The 18,424-nt window shown below is 38.1% G+C and overlaps 2 long non-coding RNA genes across 6 annotated transcripts in view; one reads left to right on the top strand and one right to left on the bottom strand.

The window, feature by feature from the left end:
• LOC144284446 (uncharacterized) overlaps positions 1-6,807 on the bottom strand; it is a 53,523-nt gene extending 46,716 nt beyond the window's left edge. For both annotated transcript variants that reach the window (XR_013352848.1, XR_013352849.1), the window contains exon 1: positions 6,400-6,807. This is a non-coding gene — a long non-coding RNA (uncharacterized LOC144284446). The remainder of the gene's footprint in view (positions 1-6,399) is intronic.
• Positions 6,808-6,853: 46 nt separating this feature from the next.
• The window catches only part of LOC144284444 (uncharacterized), a 36,526-nt gene continuing 24,955 nt past the window's right edge, over positions 6,854-18,424 (top strand). Inside the window, exon 1 of one of the 4 annotated variants that reach the window (XR_013352843.1) lies at positions 6,854-6,896. This is a non-coding gene — a long non-coding RNA (uncharacterized LOC144284444). Of the gene's footprint in view, positions 6,897-11,880; positions 11,981-18,324; positions 18,417-18,424 lie in introns of those variants that run through there. The other 3 variants (XR_013352846.1, XR_013352845.1, XR_013352844.1) reach the window with 3 other exon arrangements.

Here is an 18,424-nt window from a genome sequence, read left to right as displayed (position 1 = left end):
TTGGGTATACAGTATACTGATTCAACTCTACATTACTCAGTGCTCGTCATGATAAGTGTACTTCATCCCCTTCACCTATTTCACCCACCTGCCTCCCCCTGGTAACCATCAGGTTATTCTCTATAGTTAAGAATCTGTGTTTTGGGGCGGGGTGGGGGGGGGGGCGGGCGCCTGGGCAGGTTAGTCAGTTGAATGTCAGACTCTTGGTTTTGGCTCATGTTGTGATCTCATTTGTTGTGGGATGGAGCCCAGTGTCTGGCTCCACACTCAGCAGGGAGTCTGCTTGAAGAATCTCTCTCTGCTCCTCCTCCCACACATATATGCATTCTTTCTCTCCCTCTCTCTCTGAAATCAATAAATCTTTAAAAAAGTATTTTTTGTATCTTTTTTCTTTGTTCATTTGTTTCTTCCACAGATGAGCAAAAACATGATATTTGTCTTTTCCTTACTGATTTCATTTAGCATTATACCCTCTAGATCCATCCATGTTGTTGCAAATGGCAAGATTTCTTTTCTTTTTACGGCTGAGTAATATTCCACTGTCTGTATGGGGGTGTGTGTGTATACCACTTTTTCTTTATCTGTTCATCTATCAATGAACACTTGGATTGCTTCCATAATTTGACTATTGTAAATAATTTTGCAGTAAACATTGGGGTGCATAAAGCTTTTAGAATTAGTGTTGTATCCTTTGGGTAAATACTCAGTAGTGGAATTACTGTATAATATAGTAGTTCTATTTTTAATTTTTGGAGGAACCTCCATACTGTTTCCCACAATGGCTGCACTGGTTTGCATTCTCATCAACAGTGGGACCCATCAAGGGTTCCTTTTTCTCCACATCCTTGCTTGTTTCTTATGATTTGATCTTAACCATTCTGACAGGTGTGAGGTGATAGCTCATTGTGGTTTGAGTTTGCATTTCTCTGATGATTAGTGGGAATTAGCATCTTTCCATGTGGCTGTTGGCCATCTGTGTATCTTTGAAGAAGTGTATCTGTTCATGTCTTTCGCCCATTTTGAAATTAGATTATTTGGGTTTTTTGGTGTTGAGGTGTGCAACTTCTCCATATATTTTGGATACTAACCCTTTATCAGATATGTTATTTGCATTAATCTTCTCCCATACAGGAGGTTGTCATTTAGTTTTGTTGATTGTTTCCTTTGTTGTGGTGAAGTTTTTGTTTTGATGTAGTTCCACTAGTTTATTTTTGCTTTTCTTTCTCTTAGGGAACCTATCTAGAAAAACGTTGTTATGGCCAATGTCAGAGAAACTACTGCTTGTGCTCTCTTCTAGGATTTTTATGGTTTCAGGTCTGACATTTAAGTCCTTAATCTTTTTGGAATTTCTTCTTGCATATGGTGTGAGAAAATGGGTCAGTTTCATTCTTTTGCAAGTTAGCTGTCCAGTTTTTATGATACCATTTGTTAAAGACATTGTCTTTTCCCCCATTGGATAATTTTTCCTGCTTTGTCAAAGATTAATTGACCATATAAACATGGGTTTATTTTGAACACTCAGTTCTGTTCTATTGATCTATGTGTCTATTTTTGTGCCAGTACCAACTGTTGTGATTATTACAGTTTTGTAATATAACTAGAAATCTGGGGTTATAATATCTGTTTCTGTTGTTCTTCAAAGATTGTTTTGGCTATTTGGAGTCTTTGTGAGTCCATACAAATAGAAAATTGGGATTATTTGTTTTAGTGTGCTGTGAAAAATGTTAGTATTTGATAGATTATTTAAATTATATATAAATTATATAAATTATATATATAAAGATATATAAAGTTTATATATAAAGATTGCCTTAGGTAGTAGGGACATTTTTACAATATTTGTTCTTCCAATCCATGAGCATGGAATACCTTTCCATTTGTTTGTGTCCTCTTCAATTTCTTTCATCCATTGTTTTATAGTTTTCATAGTACAGATCTTTCACTTCCTTGGTTATGCTTATTCCTAGATATTTTACTCTTTTTGATGCAATTGTAATGGGGACTATTTTCTTAGTATCGCTTTGCACTGCTTCCTTATTAGCATATAGAAATGAAGAGATTTCCACACATTGATTGTACTTTGTCAAATGCTTTCTCTGCATCTATTAAAATGATCTTTTTAAAAATACATCACAGCAACAAGAGAAAAGATCATGTTGATTGATTTGCAAATATTGAATCACCCTTATATCTCAGGAATAAATCCCACTTGATTGTGGTGAATGATTTTTTTTTTTTAATGTGCTGTTGGATTTGGTTTGCTAATACTTTTTTAAAAAAATTGGCATCTGTGTTCATCAGAGATACTGGCCTGTAGTTCTTTCTTTGTAGTGCCTTATCTGGTTTTAGTATCAGGTTTTTTTGTTGTTGTTGCTTTTTAAGATTTTATTTATTTATTCATGATAGAGAGAGAGAAGTAGAGACACACAGGCAGAGGGAGAAGCAGGACCCCATATGGAGTCTAATATGGGACTTGATTCCAGGACCCCAGGACCCCAGGACCCCTGAGCCGAAGTTAGAGGCTCAACAACTGAGCCACCCAGGTGTCCCTCGGTATCAGGTTAATGCTGGCCTCATAGAATGAATTGGGAAGCTTTCCTTCCTCTTCCATGTTTTGGAAATAGTTTCAGAAGAATAGGTGTTAGCTGCTCTTTAAATGTTTGCTAGAATTCACCTGTGAAGCCAATTGGCCCTGGACCTTTGTTTGTTGGGAATTTCTGATTACTGATAGAATTTCATTGCTGGTAATTGTTCAAATTTTCTATTTTTTCCTGATTTAGTTTTAGGAGCTTCTGTTTGAGAATTTATACACTTCTAAGTTGTCCAGTTTGTAGGCATATAACTTCTTTCTGTGATGTTGGTTGTTACTCCTTCATTTCTCATTTTGAGTTCTTTCCCTCTCTCCCTACCCCACCCCCCTCTTTCTAAATGAATCTGGCTAAAGTTTTACCAATTTTGTTATATTTTCAAAGAATCAGCTCCTGGTTTCATTCATCTGTTCTACTGAGGTCTTTTAGTTTCTATATCATTTATTTCTGCTCTAATCACTATTATTTCCTTCTTTCTACTGATTTTGGGTTTTGTTTGTTATTCATTTTCTAGCTCCTTTAGGTGAAAGGTTAGGCTGTTTATTAGAGATTGTTCTTCAGGTAGGCCAGTATTGCTCTTAACTTTCCTCTTAAAACAGCTTTTGCTGCATCCCAAAGATTTTGTACCATAGTGTTTTCATTTTCTTTGTCTGCATGTGTTTTTTTAATTCTTCAGTTTCTTGGTTGACCCAGTCATTGTTTAGTAGCGTGTTATTTAACCTCCATCTATTTGTTTTCTTTCCAGATTTTCTTGTAGCTGATTTCTACTTTCATACCATAATCAGAAAAGATGTTTGGTATGATGTGAAACTTTCTGAATTAGCTGTTACTTCTTTTGTGGCCTAACATGTGATCTTTTCTGGAGGATGTTCCATGTACACTCGAAAAGAATGTGTATCCTACTGTTCTAGGATGGAATGTTCTGAATATATCTGTTAGATCCATCTGGTGCAATGTTTCATTCAAAGCCAACGCTTCCTTGTTGATATTCTGTTTGGATAATCTATCTATTGATGTAAGTGGTATGTTAAAGTCCCCTGCTGTTATTGTATTATTAATGTGTTCTTTTATGTTTATTATTAAATGCTTTGTTTTGGGTACTCCCATGTTTGGTACGTAAATATTTGTAATTATTGTATCTTCTGTGGGATTGTTCCCTTTATGATTATGTAATGTTATTCTTAGACTCATGTTACAGTCTTTGTTTTAAAAATCTCTTGTCTGATATAATTATGCTATCTACTTTCTTTGCACTTCCATTTACATAATAATTGCTTTTCCATCCCTTTACTTTCAGTCTGCAGGTGTGTTTAGTGCTGAATGAGTCTCTTATAGGCAGCATATAGATGGGTCTTCCTTTTTTTTTAAATCTATTCTGTCTTCCTGTGTCTTTTGATTGGAAGAGTCAGAACATTTATATTCAAAGGTAATTATTGATAGGTATGCTCTTATTGCCATTTTGTTACTTGCTTTTGTAGTTCTTTTCTGATCCTGTCTTCTCTTGCTCTCTTCTATCATAGTTTGCTGGGTTTCTTTAGTGAAATACTTGAATTTCTTTCTCCATTTTTTACATATCACAGAGTTTTCATTTCTGGTTACCATTAGATTTATATATAACATGCATATAGCAGTCTATATTAAGTTGATGGTTGCTTGTGTTTAAACCTATTCTAAAAGCACTAAAGGAGCTTTTTACTCCTCTTTACTAGAGGAACATTTTTACTCCTCTTCCCCTGATACCATACTGTAGGTATGCAGTGTTATAGTTTACATCCTTTTATTTTTTTTGAATCCTTAGACTGATTCTTACAGATATACTTAATTTTACTGCTTTTGTGCTTCCTACTTTTCTTATTGCTGCTTATGGTGTCTCTATTCCACTTAAAGACTCCCCTTTCTCATATGTAGGGCTGGTTTAGTGGTCATGAATTCCTTCACCTTTTGTTTGGGAAACTCTTTATCTCTCTTCCTGGACTGAATGATAGCCTTGCTGAATACAGTATTCTTGGCTACAGATTTTTCTCTTCTCAGCATTTTGAATATATCATGCCACCGCCTCTGGCCTACAGAACTTTTGAAATACCCACTGATAACCTTATGGGGTCTCTTGTATGTAACTGGTTTTGTTTTTGTTTTTATTCTCTTGCAGCTTTTAAAATTATCTTAATCCCTTTTTTTTTTTTTTTGGCATTTTAATTACTATGTGTCTAGGTGTTGACCTCCTTGGGTTGATTTTTTTTTTTTTTTTTTTTTTGTGGGAGGACAGGGTGGGGGTGCAGGGGTGCAGGGAACACAGACTGTGTCTCCTTGGATCTGTGTTTCTGTTTCCTTCCCCAGATTCAGAAAGTTTTCAGCTGTTATTTCCTCTGGTAAATTTTCTGCTCCCTTTACTCCCTCTCTTCTCCTTCGGGATCTGTATAATGCGAATGTTGCTATACCTGATGGTGTTCCTGAGTTCCCGTCATCTATTCTCATTTTTAATTTTTCTTCTGTTCAGCTTGATTGTTTTCCATTACTATCTCTCTAGGTTGCTGATCCATTCTTCCTCTAGTCTATTTGTTCCCTGTGGTATGTTTTTAATTTCAGTTACTGAGTTCTTCATCTCTGATAAGTTCTTTTTTTGTGTTTTCTATCTCTTTTTTGAGGGGCTCACTGAGATCTACTTTTTTTTTCAAGTCTAGTGAGTATATTTATGACCCTTAGTTTAAATTCTCTATCAAGTATATTTATCTCCATTTTTTAATTTTTATCTTTTTTATTTTATTATTATTATTATTATTATTATTATTATTATTATTATTATTTTAGCTCCCTTGCTGTGCTTTTGTCCTGTTTTCATTTGGCACATATTCTTCTGTCTACTCCTTCTGTCTAAATCTCTGTTTCTGGGCAGCCCGGGTGGTTCAGCGGTTGAGCATCTGCCTTCAACCCAGAGCCTGAGCCTAGGGACCTGGGATCAAGTCCCATGTTGGGCTCCCTGCATGGAGCCTTTTTCTCCCTCTGCCTGTGTCTCTCATGAATAAATAAAATATTTTTTTAAAAAGTTAAATAAATCTCTGTTTCTATGTGTTAGGAAAGTCTATGTCTCCAGTTCTTGAAAGTTGTGACCTTCTGAAGAAGAGATCCTGTAGAGCCTGCAATGCACTTTCCCCTGTTCACCAGAACCTAGCACTTCCAGGGTGTCTCCAATGTGTGTTGTGTGTGCCCTGTTGTTGTAGCTGAGCTGTGTTTTGCCTTCAGTCCGATCATTTGCAATGGCTCTTTTTACCTGTTGTGGGTAGAGTTTGATCCCTGTGTTGGCCAGTCTGGGCTTCAGACCAGGTGTTTGCCAGAGATGCAATAGTACCTCCTTGCAGGTACCTTCCCTGTGTTGTCCCCAGAGCAGATTTTGTTGGTGGGTGGGGGCTGCAGTGAGACCATTTGACTGCTCCCAGCCCATTGCTGGGGCAGCAGTTGAACTGGTGTGTGTGGTTTTCTTCCCCTCTCCCTGAGGCAGGAGTCATTTTATGGTGGCACTGACCCCTGTGGCAGCTGCTTGCACAATGACACACTTATGGTGCTAGTTTGGATGTATACCTGTGGAGGGCGTGCTGGAGGGAATGAGTCCACAGGAGAACTTGGGCGCAAGGCACACTGTTAGCAAACTAGGTGGAGAATGTTGGAATTGTGTTCTTTCCCACAGAAGTCCCTGTATATAGGCTGGGGGGCAGGTGAGGGAAGTAGTACCTGCCAGCAATTCTGTTCTTAGAGAAGTCTTCCAAAGATCCCTGCCCTTCCAGGATACTCTCTGAGGTTAGTAAATAAATCTTACCATATACTCCAGGCATCTTTCAAACTGCTGTTTCTATGACATATCAGAGGTCCATTTGTTGTGCAGTCTCTTTAAGGGCAGGAGCTCAGTTTCCACTCACTCTTCTGGCTCTCCAGAGCCACACTCACTAGTTTTTAAAGTTCTGGGTGTTAAGCCTCACTGATTGTAAAAACTCATGAAGTTAGGCATCTCTGGTTTTCAAAGCCAAATGTTATCAGGGATTTGTCTTCTAAATGTGGGTCTCCTGCACTTGGGGTGCTTGCTCTTAGGTCTACTCCTCTCCCTTCTGTGTGCCTACAGCATTCCTGCCTCACATGGACCTTCCTGCAGGTCAGTTTGGCTGCTGACCATGTCTGTGTCCTCCTGCCCTCCTTGATGTGGCCTCTTCTCTACATTTTGCTTTGGAGAATCTTCTGTCAGTCTTTGGGGCATTGTTTACACTGACTGGGTGTTACCTAGGTGACAAGGTGTTATCTAGGTTACCTCCATGTAACAAGGTAAGCCTAGGATCCTCTTCTGCCATTTCCCCTAGTCTTAATTTTGAAAATCTTACCAAGTTGATGGTAACATAAATCATTTATTCTTGTATATCCAGATATCTAGTCATTCTGTACATGCTTATGGAGTAACTAGTATAGGTATAAGGTGCTACAACCATTCAGATATTTTGACTTGGGATGGAAGGATGGGTTTTCCTGTCTACGTGTCTCATATTTACCAGCTAGGCTGAGTGGATTTATAGATAGATATTCTTGGATCCAAAGGCATGATGATTATTTTGAGTACGACCTGCTGATTTATCTCTAAGTTCCTTCCTTTCCTCATGTTTGGCAATTTTATCTCTATCTACAAATTTTCTACCTCTAGCGACTAGAATCAGTTATAATCTGAGAAAGGAAATTTTCAACCAGTTGCAACCATGCTTCCACATGGCTTTTGCATCATAATCCTTGTCAGTCTGAAATGAAGGCTGTAGTAATGTCCTGAGGCCACTATAGCAATGTGCACCACCTTGTTTCCTACAGCTTTGTAGTAAATCTTGAAATCAGGAAGTGTGAGGCCTTCAACCTTTTTTTAACAATTGTTTTTAGCATTTCCATTCATTTTAGCATGGTTTATTCAATTCTTCATAACAAGGGCATCTATATGCCTAAGGAATATTGGTCAGTAGTTTCCTTGTGGTTATTTTTGGCAGCTAGGAATAAAGCTGATTTTTTAAGAAACCTATGAAATAGAGAAAAACTATAACACAATACTGTGAAATGAATTTCTTATCATTGAAGTAGCATTTGAAAAGATTAAAGAACACTTCAGATCAAGACATTAAAAATCAGAGTTAACATGGGGCCTGCATGGTTCAGTGGGTTGGGCATCTGACTCTTGATTTTGGCTCCAGTCATGATCTCAGGGTTGTGAGACAGAGCTCTGCATTAGCCTCCATGCTGATGTGGAGACTATTTGAGATTCCTTTCTCTTAAAAAGAAAAAAAAAAATCAGCATTAACCTAGGGGCACCTGGGTGGCTCAGTGGTTGAGCATCTGCCTTCGGCTCAGGTCATGATCCTGGGGTCCCGGGATCGAGTCCCCACATCAGGCTCCCCACAGGGAGCCTGCTTCCCCTTCTTCCTGTGTCTCTGTCTCTCTGTGTCTCTCATGAATGAATAAATAAATAAAATCTTAAAAAAAAAAGATTTAAGTGAACATATTGATTGCCTTGCAGAAGAACAAAAACAGCCTAGAGAACTGAAAACAGAGGTAAGGATACAAGAGAAAGTAAGAGATCTAGAAGATAGGGGAAGAACAGTCAATAAAAGAAAATAAGCAAATTATTTTTTTAAATTATATTCAGGAGAACTTTTTAGAAATAAAAAGTCTGAGTCTACATATTGAAAGAGTCCACCATATACCTATGAAAACTGAGGTATAATGTTTGAGTCCTTGACTTACAAACTATTGGCCTCAAATGAACTTTTGTTTTTAAGTTGGAGGCTCCAGGTAAAAATCTAGATCACTTAAAAAAAGAACAAAAGCCAGTCTGGCATTATACTTGCAGCAGATATATATATATTTATGCGTGCGCGCACACACACACACACACACACACACACGTCAGCTGTGGTGTCTGGTACTTAGGAGCAGTTTGGTTAATAGCAACTATTGCAACTATTTCAGTTGCCACTTGCCTGTTTAGGGGTTGAGCATTTGACTGCAAGAGATAAGCCACAGGTCTGTTCTAATTCCACTGATGTGGAAATATTCTTGGAACTAAAGGTATGTTTTTCTTTCCCTCCCTGGGTTGCATAAGGAGTTCTTAAAACCTTTCACCTTGCCATTTTGTTTCTTTTTGTCCTTGCTTAGACATGTTCTAGCATGTACTACTGCTCAACAATGATTTACTCTGTATGCTGCTACATCTTTATTTCTTTTCCTTCATACTCAATTTGTTGCTAATAGTAAAATTCACTTCAGTAGCTCCACATACACACACCCTTCCCCTCCCTTCTTCTTCCTCTCTTGTCTTTCCTTCTTTGCCTTTTGGAAATATCTGCTCTGCTTTTGTTTCCTTGGCATATCTTGACTAATTTCAGTGGCACTGGTTTATAATGAATCAAGTGGATTAAAGTTTGGCAATTATTCATTGGGTGCTCAGCAATAAGGGCACTTCAAAGAACACAGAAGCTGGGTAGCCCAGGTGGCTCAGCGGTTCAGCACCTCCTTCAGCCCGGGGTTGATTCTGGAGACCCGGGATTGAGTCCCATGTCAGGCTCCCTGCATGGAGCCTGCTTCTGCCTCTGCCTGTGTCTCTGCCTCTCTCTCTTACTCTCTGTGTCTCTCATAAATAAATAAAATCTTTAAAAAAAGAACACAGAAGCTATTTTAAAAACAGGGCACATAATTGTACAAGATTTTCCTTATTTACATGTTATATACCATTATTCTATTGTTTGCTTTGTTTTAATTTGGATTTCTGCTATTTGAAATGACATGAAGCGATAAGAATATCCTCCATGAAACTGAGTGAACAATATAAAACATGGAAAAAGTACAATACATAATGGATGTTATAATCAGGACTGATTCACATTTCTCCACTCTTCTGAATTTCACTTCTTCAGGACTGCTGCAAGCTGCAGAATTGTAGCAAACCCCTGAAAGCAATGACAATTCCCACTCTTCTTTTGTCTTCTAAAATGAGAGTTGAATCTTTGCTGTCTTTCTTGCTTTTGGTCCTCTTTAAGGATAAATCAAAAATTTATTCCGTGAATATCAAATCAAATGGCCAAAGACTGATTTTGGACAATGTCAGATCAGACATTTTTTTATCAATCAATCAATCAATCCCAGGTTGTATAGCCTAGAACATTCTCCACTTAGACACTTCTATATTCCTGCCGTTCCTGAGTATACCTGTTTAATGATTTAATAGAAGTCCATCTTTAGGAGTTCACTGTTATACATTTAGTTATAGTAATAATGGCTATTTCTCATTTGAGTAGCTGCTCTTCTGTTGCATGTTTTATATACATTGTCTCTAATCCCTATTTTGAAAAGGAGGAAACTGAGGTTTATATATGAAAATACCTACCCAAGCCCAAATGGCTATTTTAAAAAAATTTTTTTTTGGAGTTCAATTTGCCAACATTTAGCATAACACCCAGTACTCATCCTGCCAAGTGCCCCCCCTCAGTCCAAACAGCTAGTTAGTAAGGGGGCCTGGACTTAAACTTTGTTCCCCTACTGTTTCTTAAAGTGGTATCCTTTGAAATATAGCCACTTGAAGAATGTGCTACAGTCTATGAAGTTCATGATAGGCTGTAAAAGTGTCAGCCTGAAAAAGTCATTTAACTTTATTTTCTATATTGTTCCCATTACAAAAGAAAAAAGCCGTATTAGAAGAATTCTATGTTTTTAAAAATTAATTTTTAAAATTCCAGTATAATTAACACAGTGATATATTAGTTTCAGGTGTACAACATAGAGATTCAATAATTATATTACTCAGTGCTTATCATGGTAGGTATCTTAATATCCTTCACCTATTTCACCCTCCCCTACCCCCAGCCACCTGCCTTCCGGTTATCATTAGTTTGTTCTCTATAAGTCAAAGTCTGTCTTTTTGTTTGTCCTTTTTTTCTTTGCTCATTTGTTGCTTATATTCCACATATGAGGGAAATCATATGGCATTTGTCTCTGACTTACATCACTTAGCATTACACTCTCTAGATCCACCCATGGTGTTGCAAATGGCAAGATTTCACTTTTTTTTTTCATTGCTGAGCAAAATTCCATTATATATATATAATTGGGTCAACCAAGCAATCATATATATATATCTTATTTATCCATTTATCAATCAATAGACAATAGGGCAATAGGGTTGGTTCTCTATTTTGGCCACTGTAAATAGCCAAATGCTTCAACAAATAGAGAGGTGCACATATATTTTCAAATTAGTGTTTTTGTATCCTTTGGGTAAATACTCAGTAGTGGAATTACTAGATCATATGGTAATCCTATTTTTACTTTTTGGGGAATCCCCATACTCTCTGTCCGCTTCTATTTTTTTTGGAATAGTTTGAAAAGAATAGGGGTTAACTCTTCATTAAATATCTGGCAGTATCTGCCTGTGAAGCAGTATGGTCCTGGACTTTTCTCTGGTTGGAAGTCGTTTACTTATTCAATTTTATTGCCAGTAATTGGTCCATTCAAATTTTCTATTTCTTCCTGCTTCAGTTTTGGGGGGTTATATGTTTCTGGGAATTTATCCATTTCTTCAAGATGGTCCAGTTTGCTATATAATTTTTCATAATCTCTTATAATCCATTGTCTTTCTGTGGTGTTGGCTGTTATTTCTTTCATTTATGATTTCCTTTGAATCCTCATTCTCTTTCTTGTTTTTGATGAATCTGTCTCAAGGTTTATCTGCTTTATCTTTTAAAGAACCAGCTCCTGGTTTCATTAATTCATTCTATTGGGGTTTTGGGTTTTTTAGTTTTTATTTCACTTCTGCTCTAATCTCTATTATATCTTTCCTTCTACTGGTTTTGGGTTTTGTTATTCTTCATAGAATTATTCTATGAGCTAGCTCCTTTAGGTGTAAGGTTAGTTTGAGATTTTTCTTGCTTCTTGAGGTAGGCCTGTATTGCTATCAACTTCCCTCTTAGAATAGCTTTTGCTGCATCCCAGAGATTTTGGACCATTGTGTTTTCATTTTCATTTGTCTTCATGTGTTTTTTGGAATACTCTGATTGCTTGGTTGACCCATTTACTTTTCAGTAGCATGTTATTTAACCTACATGTATTTGTGTTCATTCAATTTTTTTTCTTGTGTTTTATTTCTAGTTTCATTGTGGTTGGAAAAGATGTGTGGCATGTCTTCAGTGTTTTTGAATTTGTTTAGACTTGTTTTGCATCCTAATATGTGATCTATTCTGAAGAATGTTCCCTGTGCACTTGAAAAGAATGTATTCTGCTGTTCTAGGATGGAATGTTCTGAATATATCAGATTCATCTAGTCCAATGCGTCATTCAAAGTTGCTGCTTCCTGGTTGATTTTCTGTTTGGAGGATCTATCCATTGATGTAAGTGAGGTGTTAAAGTGCTTTACTAGTATTATATTACTTATCAATTACTTTCCTTATGTTTGTTAATACGTGCTTTACATATTTGGGTGCTCCCGTATTGGGTGCATAAATATTTACAATAGTTATATCTTCTTGGATAGTTCTCTTCATGATCATGTAGTGTTCTTCATCTCTTGTTACATTCTTTGTAACACAGGTCTGTGTCCTGTGTGAAGTCTTGCTACCCTAGCTTTCTTTTCACTTCCATTTGCATAGTAATTGCTTTTCCATCCTTTTACTTTCAATCTGCAGGTGTCTTTAGGTTTGAAATGAGTTTCTTGTAGGCAGCATGTAGATGAGTTTTGCTTTTGTATCCATTCTGCCCCCCTGTGTCTTTTGATGAAATGTTTAGTTAATCCATCATCTACATTCAAAGTAATTGTTTTTTTTAGTTGAGAGAAAGCATGAGTGGGTGGTGGGGGGGTGGGTAGGGGCAGATGGAGAGGGAGAGAGAATCTTAGGTGGGCTCCACGCCCAGTGCAGAGCTCTACATGGGGCTCGATCTCACAACCCTGAGATCACGACCTGAGCAGAAATCAGCAGTTGGACACTTAACAAATTGAGCCACAGGCCTCCCTTCTGCCCCAGGTAATTATTGATAGGCTTGTTCTTACTTCCATTTTGTTACTTATTTTAATGATTGTTTTTGTTCTGTTTCTATCTTCCTTTTCTGCTCTTCTTTCATGGTTTGTTGGCTTTCTTTAGTGAGATATTTGTATTCCATTTCTTTATTTTTTGCAATGCTATTACCAGTTGTTTTTTTTTTTTTTTAATGGTTACCATTAGGTTTACATGTAACATCTTGTGCAGATAGAAATCTATATTAAGTTAGTGGTTATTTAAGTTTGAACACCTTCCAAAAGCATTAAACTTTTATTCCTCTCCTCCCTCTTCCCCTCTCCATTTTAGATATATAGTGCCATACTTTATACCTTTCATTTTGTGAAACCCTTGACTAATTTTTATAGATCTACCTTTTTGCTTTTGCACTTCCTAGTTTTCTTGTTCCTGCTTGGTGGTTTTCCTTTCCACTTAAAGAATAATCTTTTAATTTTCTTTTTGTGAGGCTGGGCTAGTGGTGAAACATTTTTTTTTTTTTTTTTGCCTGGGACACTCTCTTCTATTTTATTTTTTAAAGATTTTATTTATTTGAGAGAGAGCGAGCAAGAGCATACAAGTAGGGGGAGTGGCAGAGGGAGAGGGACAAGCAGACACCCCCCACCCCCCAGCAGAATGCCTGATGCAGGGCTCGATCCCAGGACATTGAGATCATGACCTGAGTAGAGGGTTGATGTTTAACTGATTGAGCCACCCAGGTGCCCCATCTCCTTCTATTAAACGATGGCCTTGCTGGATCTATTATTCTTGGCTGCAGGTTTTTCTCTTTCAGCACTTTGCATATGCTATGCTCTTCTGCTTGCACAGTTTCTACTGTCTTGTGGATCTGGAAAGCTATTTCTTTCTCCAGATTAGGGAAATTTTCAGCTATTCAAATTTTTGGCCCCCCGTTTATTCCCTCTTCATCTTCTAGGATCTCTATAATGTGTATATTGTTATGCTTCATGGGGTCACTGAGTTCTCTTAGTCTCTTCTCTTGATTCCTTTCCATTACCATATCCTCCAGGTCACTGATCTTTCTGCTTCCCCTAGTCTACTATTCCCTGTAGTGTGTTTTAATTTCAGTTCTTGAGTTCTTCATCTCTGATTGGTTCTTTATTTTCTATTTCTTTGTTGAGGATCTTGCTGAGATCCTCCATTCTTTTCTCAAGTCCAAGGAGTATCTTTATAATCATTACTTTAAATTCTCCATCAGGCATATTCCTTAACTCCACTTCATTTAGGTCTCATGATTTTGTTCTTTCATTTGGGATCTATTCTTCTGTCTCCTTCTTTGTCTAACTCTTCATGTCTGTTTCTCTGTGTTATTTAAGTCAACTATGTCTCCTGCTCTTGAAAGCAGTGGCCATAGGAAGAAGAGGTCTTGCAGTACCCTGCAGGGCAACATTCCACTTGCTAGAACCTGGTACTTCATGGGTGCCTGTGTGTTGCATGTGCCCTACTATTGTGTCTGAGCTGTATTTGACTTCAGTCATCTGCAATGGCTTTCTTTGCCTGTTGTGGGCAGGACTTGGTGCATGTGATATTAATGTGCCAGTTTGGGGCTGCTTTGGGCTTGTGTTGAGTGAGACCAGATGTTTGCCAAAGCCGCAGTAGCACTACACTGTGGAGCTCTTTTCCTGTGTTGTCCCCTGCGAGGTTTTTGTTAGTGGGTGGGGCCTGCAATCAGACCAGATGTCCGCCCCCAACCTATTGCTGGGACAAATGTCAAACTGATGTGTGGTTATTAACCCCCTTCATGTGGCTCAAGTCACTTTAGAGTGGTCTTGGCCCTGTTGGGCTGCTTGTACACTGCCAGGCTTGTGGCCTCATTTTGGGTGGTCTCCTGCTGAGGGTGGGTTAAAGAGGGCAGGCCTGTAGGAAACACAGGAACTGGTTTCACTGTTAGCAAACTAGGCAGAGTGTGTGGGAGCTGTATTGGTTCCTGCAGGTGTCTGGGTATCTAGGATGGGGGGTGGGGGAAGGAAATGGCGTCTGACAGTTCTTTTGTTCTTGGAGAAGTCTCTTAAAGATGCCTGCTCCTCCAGTGCATGTTCTGAAATTAGTAAGTAGATTTCTTTCCTGTATCGCCCCCAACCACCACCCTTTCTTCTTTCAAACTGCTGCTTCTATGCTGTGTCTGTGGATGTTTGTTGTGTTGTCTCTTTAAGGGTGGGGACTCAGTTTCCTATTATACGCCTGATCTTCCAGAGTGGGGTCTGCTGGTTTTTAAAGTTTTAGGTGTTATTCCACTAATTTTATGAACATGTGATGTTAGGTCCTCTGGTTTTCAAAGACAAATGTTAGGGGGATTCCTCTTCTGTGTGGGTCCCCCCAGGCCTAGGGTCCTTGGTGTGGGGTCTGTATTGTTCCCTTTTCTGTGCTTGCAGTGGTCATCCCTCCTTCCCTGGGACAGTCTCATAGGTCAGCTTGGTTCCCGATCTCATCTCTGCTGTTACATGACATCTTTATATTTAGCTTTAGAAAGTTTGTTCTGCCAAACTTTGTCATTTTCTGCATTATTTACAGTAGTTGAGTGTTATCTAGGTGTGTCTGTGGTACAAAGTGAGTTTAGCATCCTCCTACTCCATCTTTCCTGGAAGTCCTGTGGTTACCATGGTTTAACATCTTTATCACCAAAATGGTTTTCACATTTACTTCTCTTCATATTTCCTAATACTGAACAGTGAAAGGACAATGCCAAATACCCTGAGAGGTTTTTTTTTTTTTTTTTTTTAAGATATATGCCTATACAATCATTCTTTACTACTACTATTTCCAGCCTCCAAGCTTTTGTGTACTTGAAACAGAACAAAGTTGATCAGTGTAACCGTGATGTTCATAAAGGTTCATGTGGTCACAATTTCAAATAGTAAATCCCAAGAGTAACGTAGCTGTAGGTTGAACAGATTAGGTGGCTGGCCATCCCTCTAAGACCTACAGGATTTCTAAAGAAAATATATTACCTGTTGACCTTATCATTTTCATTTTTACCTAGTATCTTCTACTTTTAAAAACATTTTTTATTTAAGAAAGAGCACAAGGGGCAGGCAGAAAGGAGCAGAAGGAGAGGGACAAGCCGTCTCCCCACTGAGTGGGGAGCCCAATGTGGGGCTCAGCCCCAGGGCCCTGGGATCATGACCTGAGCCAAAGGCAGACACTTCAATGACTGAGCCATCCAGGTTCCCATGTCTGCTCTTTAATATACCATGTTAATTGTGGCATAATTATACTTTTGAACTATGCTTTTTCACACAGTCTATTTGTTACCAATAGTAGGCACTGGTTGGTTCTAAGTTTTTGCTGTTCTAGAGACATTAAAAGAATATCATCATTCATGTGGATTCTATTTTCTTGAATTAAGGTACTTCCTCTAAAATTAGACTGGGTCAAAGAATATGACCATTTTAATGATCCTTGATATATACATTGCAACATAACTTTCTAAAAAGATTGTTAGCAATTTACACTGCTTCCAAAAATATATGGCTAAGCTTGATTTGGCCATCTCACAACCTTGGTGAGGTGCTTAAAATCAAGTTCTAATTCCATAGCTGTAAAATGTACTCCCTGTCACGCATAAAGCCTGCTATGTCAGAAAGTCAAGTGAATCATTTCCAGACCCTTCTTTACACATTGACCTTCTTAGATGTTTCATAACTTGATATGGCAATAAGGTCGAACAAGATGCCTAGATTCAAAGTCAGTTTCACCACACATTAGCTGTGTAAATCCTTTGACAATTACTTAACTACTTAGTCTTTCAGTTTTCTCATCTGTACAAGAATGCCTGCCTCACAGGATTTTTCTCTGGATTAAATATGGTCTTACTACATTTTCAAAGTAAGCCTATATTCTTTTCAATACTCTAAATCATGCCCTGCCCCCAAACCCTTACAGATACATTGAATTTTGGTGAACAGACAAAAGCTATTTGGAGGCAGGTCTGCAAGAGAACTCATTTATTAAACTGAGTTATAAAGGTTTTATCTGTAAAAATGCTTAACATTTTGAAAATGTTGGCATTTGAACATTGGTTTATGAAGAAAATTCACACTAGATTCATATCATTGGGCCAGTTCTCTCATTGCAGATCAATGCTAGACAACGGAGTTATTGCTATTCTGTTTGTGCTCAGTCTAAGTTTGCCTTGTTCCCTTTAGATGGATGAATCTGGTCCCTGAGAAAGCAAGTAGATTATTCTTTGTCTTGAAGTCTGAGAAAATTACTTGTACTATTTGCTGCTTCTCTTCCACTCTCAAGACACTTCTAGTAGATGGATGTAAAAATTTTGAATCTATCCTCCATATCCCATACTTAATGGATCTATCATTGTGTTCTGGAAGGGGTCCCAATTCAACCTTCCTCCTCATTAATTCATTGCATTCAGGCAGCCCTGGTGGCACAGCGGTTTAGCACCGCCTGCAGCTCAGGGTGTGATCCTGGAGGCCCAGGATCAAGTCTCACATCGGGCTCCCAAATTCATTGCATTCATTCTTTTATTTAGCTCACCTACTTATTTTTATGATTCATTCACTGATTCAATGAACTTCTATTGAATGTTTTTGCAGTACCAGGGATGGTCTAAAAACATTTCTTAGATTTCTAGAGCTTTTTTGAAATTAAAAAAAGATAATTTTTCTTTTTTGAATCCTCAAATCTAAAGATACTGATTTTGGTGTCTCATTTAGAGGTTTTCCTCAAATTTCTAGAGTTTGTCTATCTTTGTTGTTTGGAATAACAGTCACAGGAAGCCTGCTTCTGTTGATTGTGGAAGAACACTGGAACGCACTACCACATGAGGTAGATCAGTGGTTTGCTCTCTTAGTGTGGGGACTTTCCATCCTACTGGGGATCTGTAGCTAATGTTTCATGGGTCTTCTCTTGGCCCAGTGTCCACATTCTGTGATTTGGCTAGAGAACAGCTGCTGTTGCTACCTGTTACTCAGTCCAAGTAGGGAAGAAGCCAAATGATCTACCTTTGTCAGGTATTATCTCCCCACAAAATCCTCTTGAGTTTTCCAAGACCCTCCCCTAGTTGCGATACAGTCTTCCTCTTCTGCAAAGCTGTGTTCTCAGTCTTCTCTATCAAGTCCCGTTCCCATAGCTCAGAAATTCCTCAAAAGCATTTGTCAATTGATGGATTTTTGGTTTCACAATGTCATTAGATTTTTCTTCCTTTTTTTTTTTGTGTCATTTTTGTTGGATTTGGGGAAGAAGGCAAAGTTATTGCTCTAACCATCTTTATGCAGTCTCTCTTTCTAATTGGCACTTATTTCAGTTGAGTGGTCAGCCTATTAAATCTGTCTAAACTGCTAGGCACCAATCATAATACTCATGAGTGGGTTTATGCATGATTGTTATCTCCTGTAAGTGCCATTAGCAAAGCACAAGGAAAGTACTATGGAGTTCAGAGTTTCAGTTGAGTGAAGGTGTTAAGAGTCTCCTTTGACCAGGAAGATATATGGACATGTAGAGTCAGGTGTATTAAGAGCACCAACTAGCTACTTTGACTTGAAATGTTGAACAGGGACTGAATTTAGTCACTTAGAATAATAAGGGTAAGAATCAGACCTTTTTTCCCCTTTCTGGATAAATGTTATGTAAGATGTAGTAGGAAAATAGCTGTCCAGGGATCCATGAAAATCTACAGACAGAATAATGAACATTCATCACAAAATTAAGGTCAAATGATAAAACTCATGAATTTCCATTAGTATGTATATGTACACAGAGATCATTTAATGCCCATTTGTGTGTCTGCACACACGTGTCACAGATGAAGATTCAGCACCAGGTAAATCC

This window comes from Canis aureus, chromosome 15, assembly GCF_053574225.1.
Source record: "Canis aureus isolate CA01 chromosome 15, VMU_Caureus_v.1.0, whole genome shotgun sequence".
NCBI lineage: Eukaryota > Metazoa > Chordata > Mammalia > Carnivora > Canidae > Canis > Canis aureus.
This window is presented reverse-complemented; position numbering and strand designations above follow the sequence as displayed.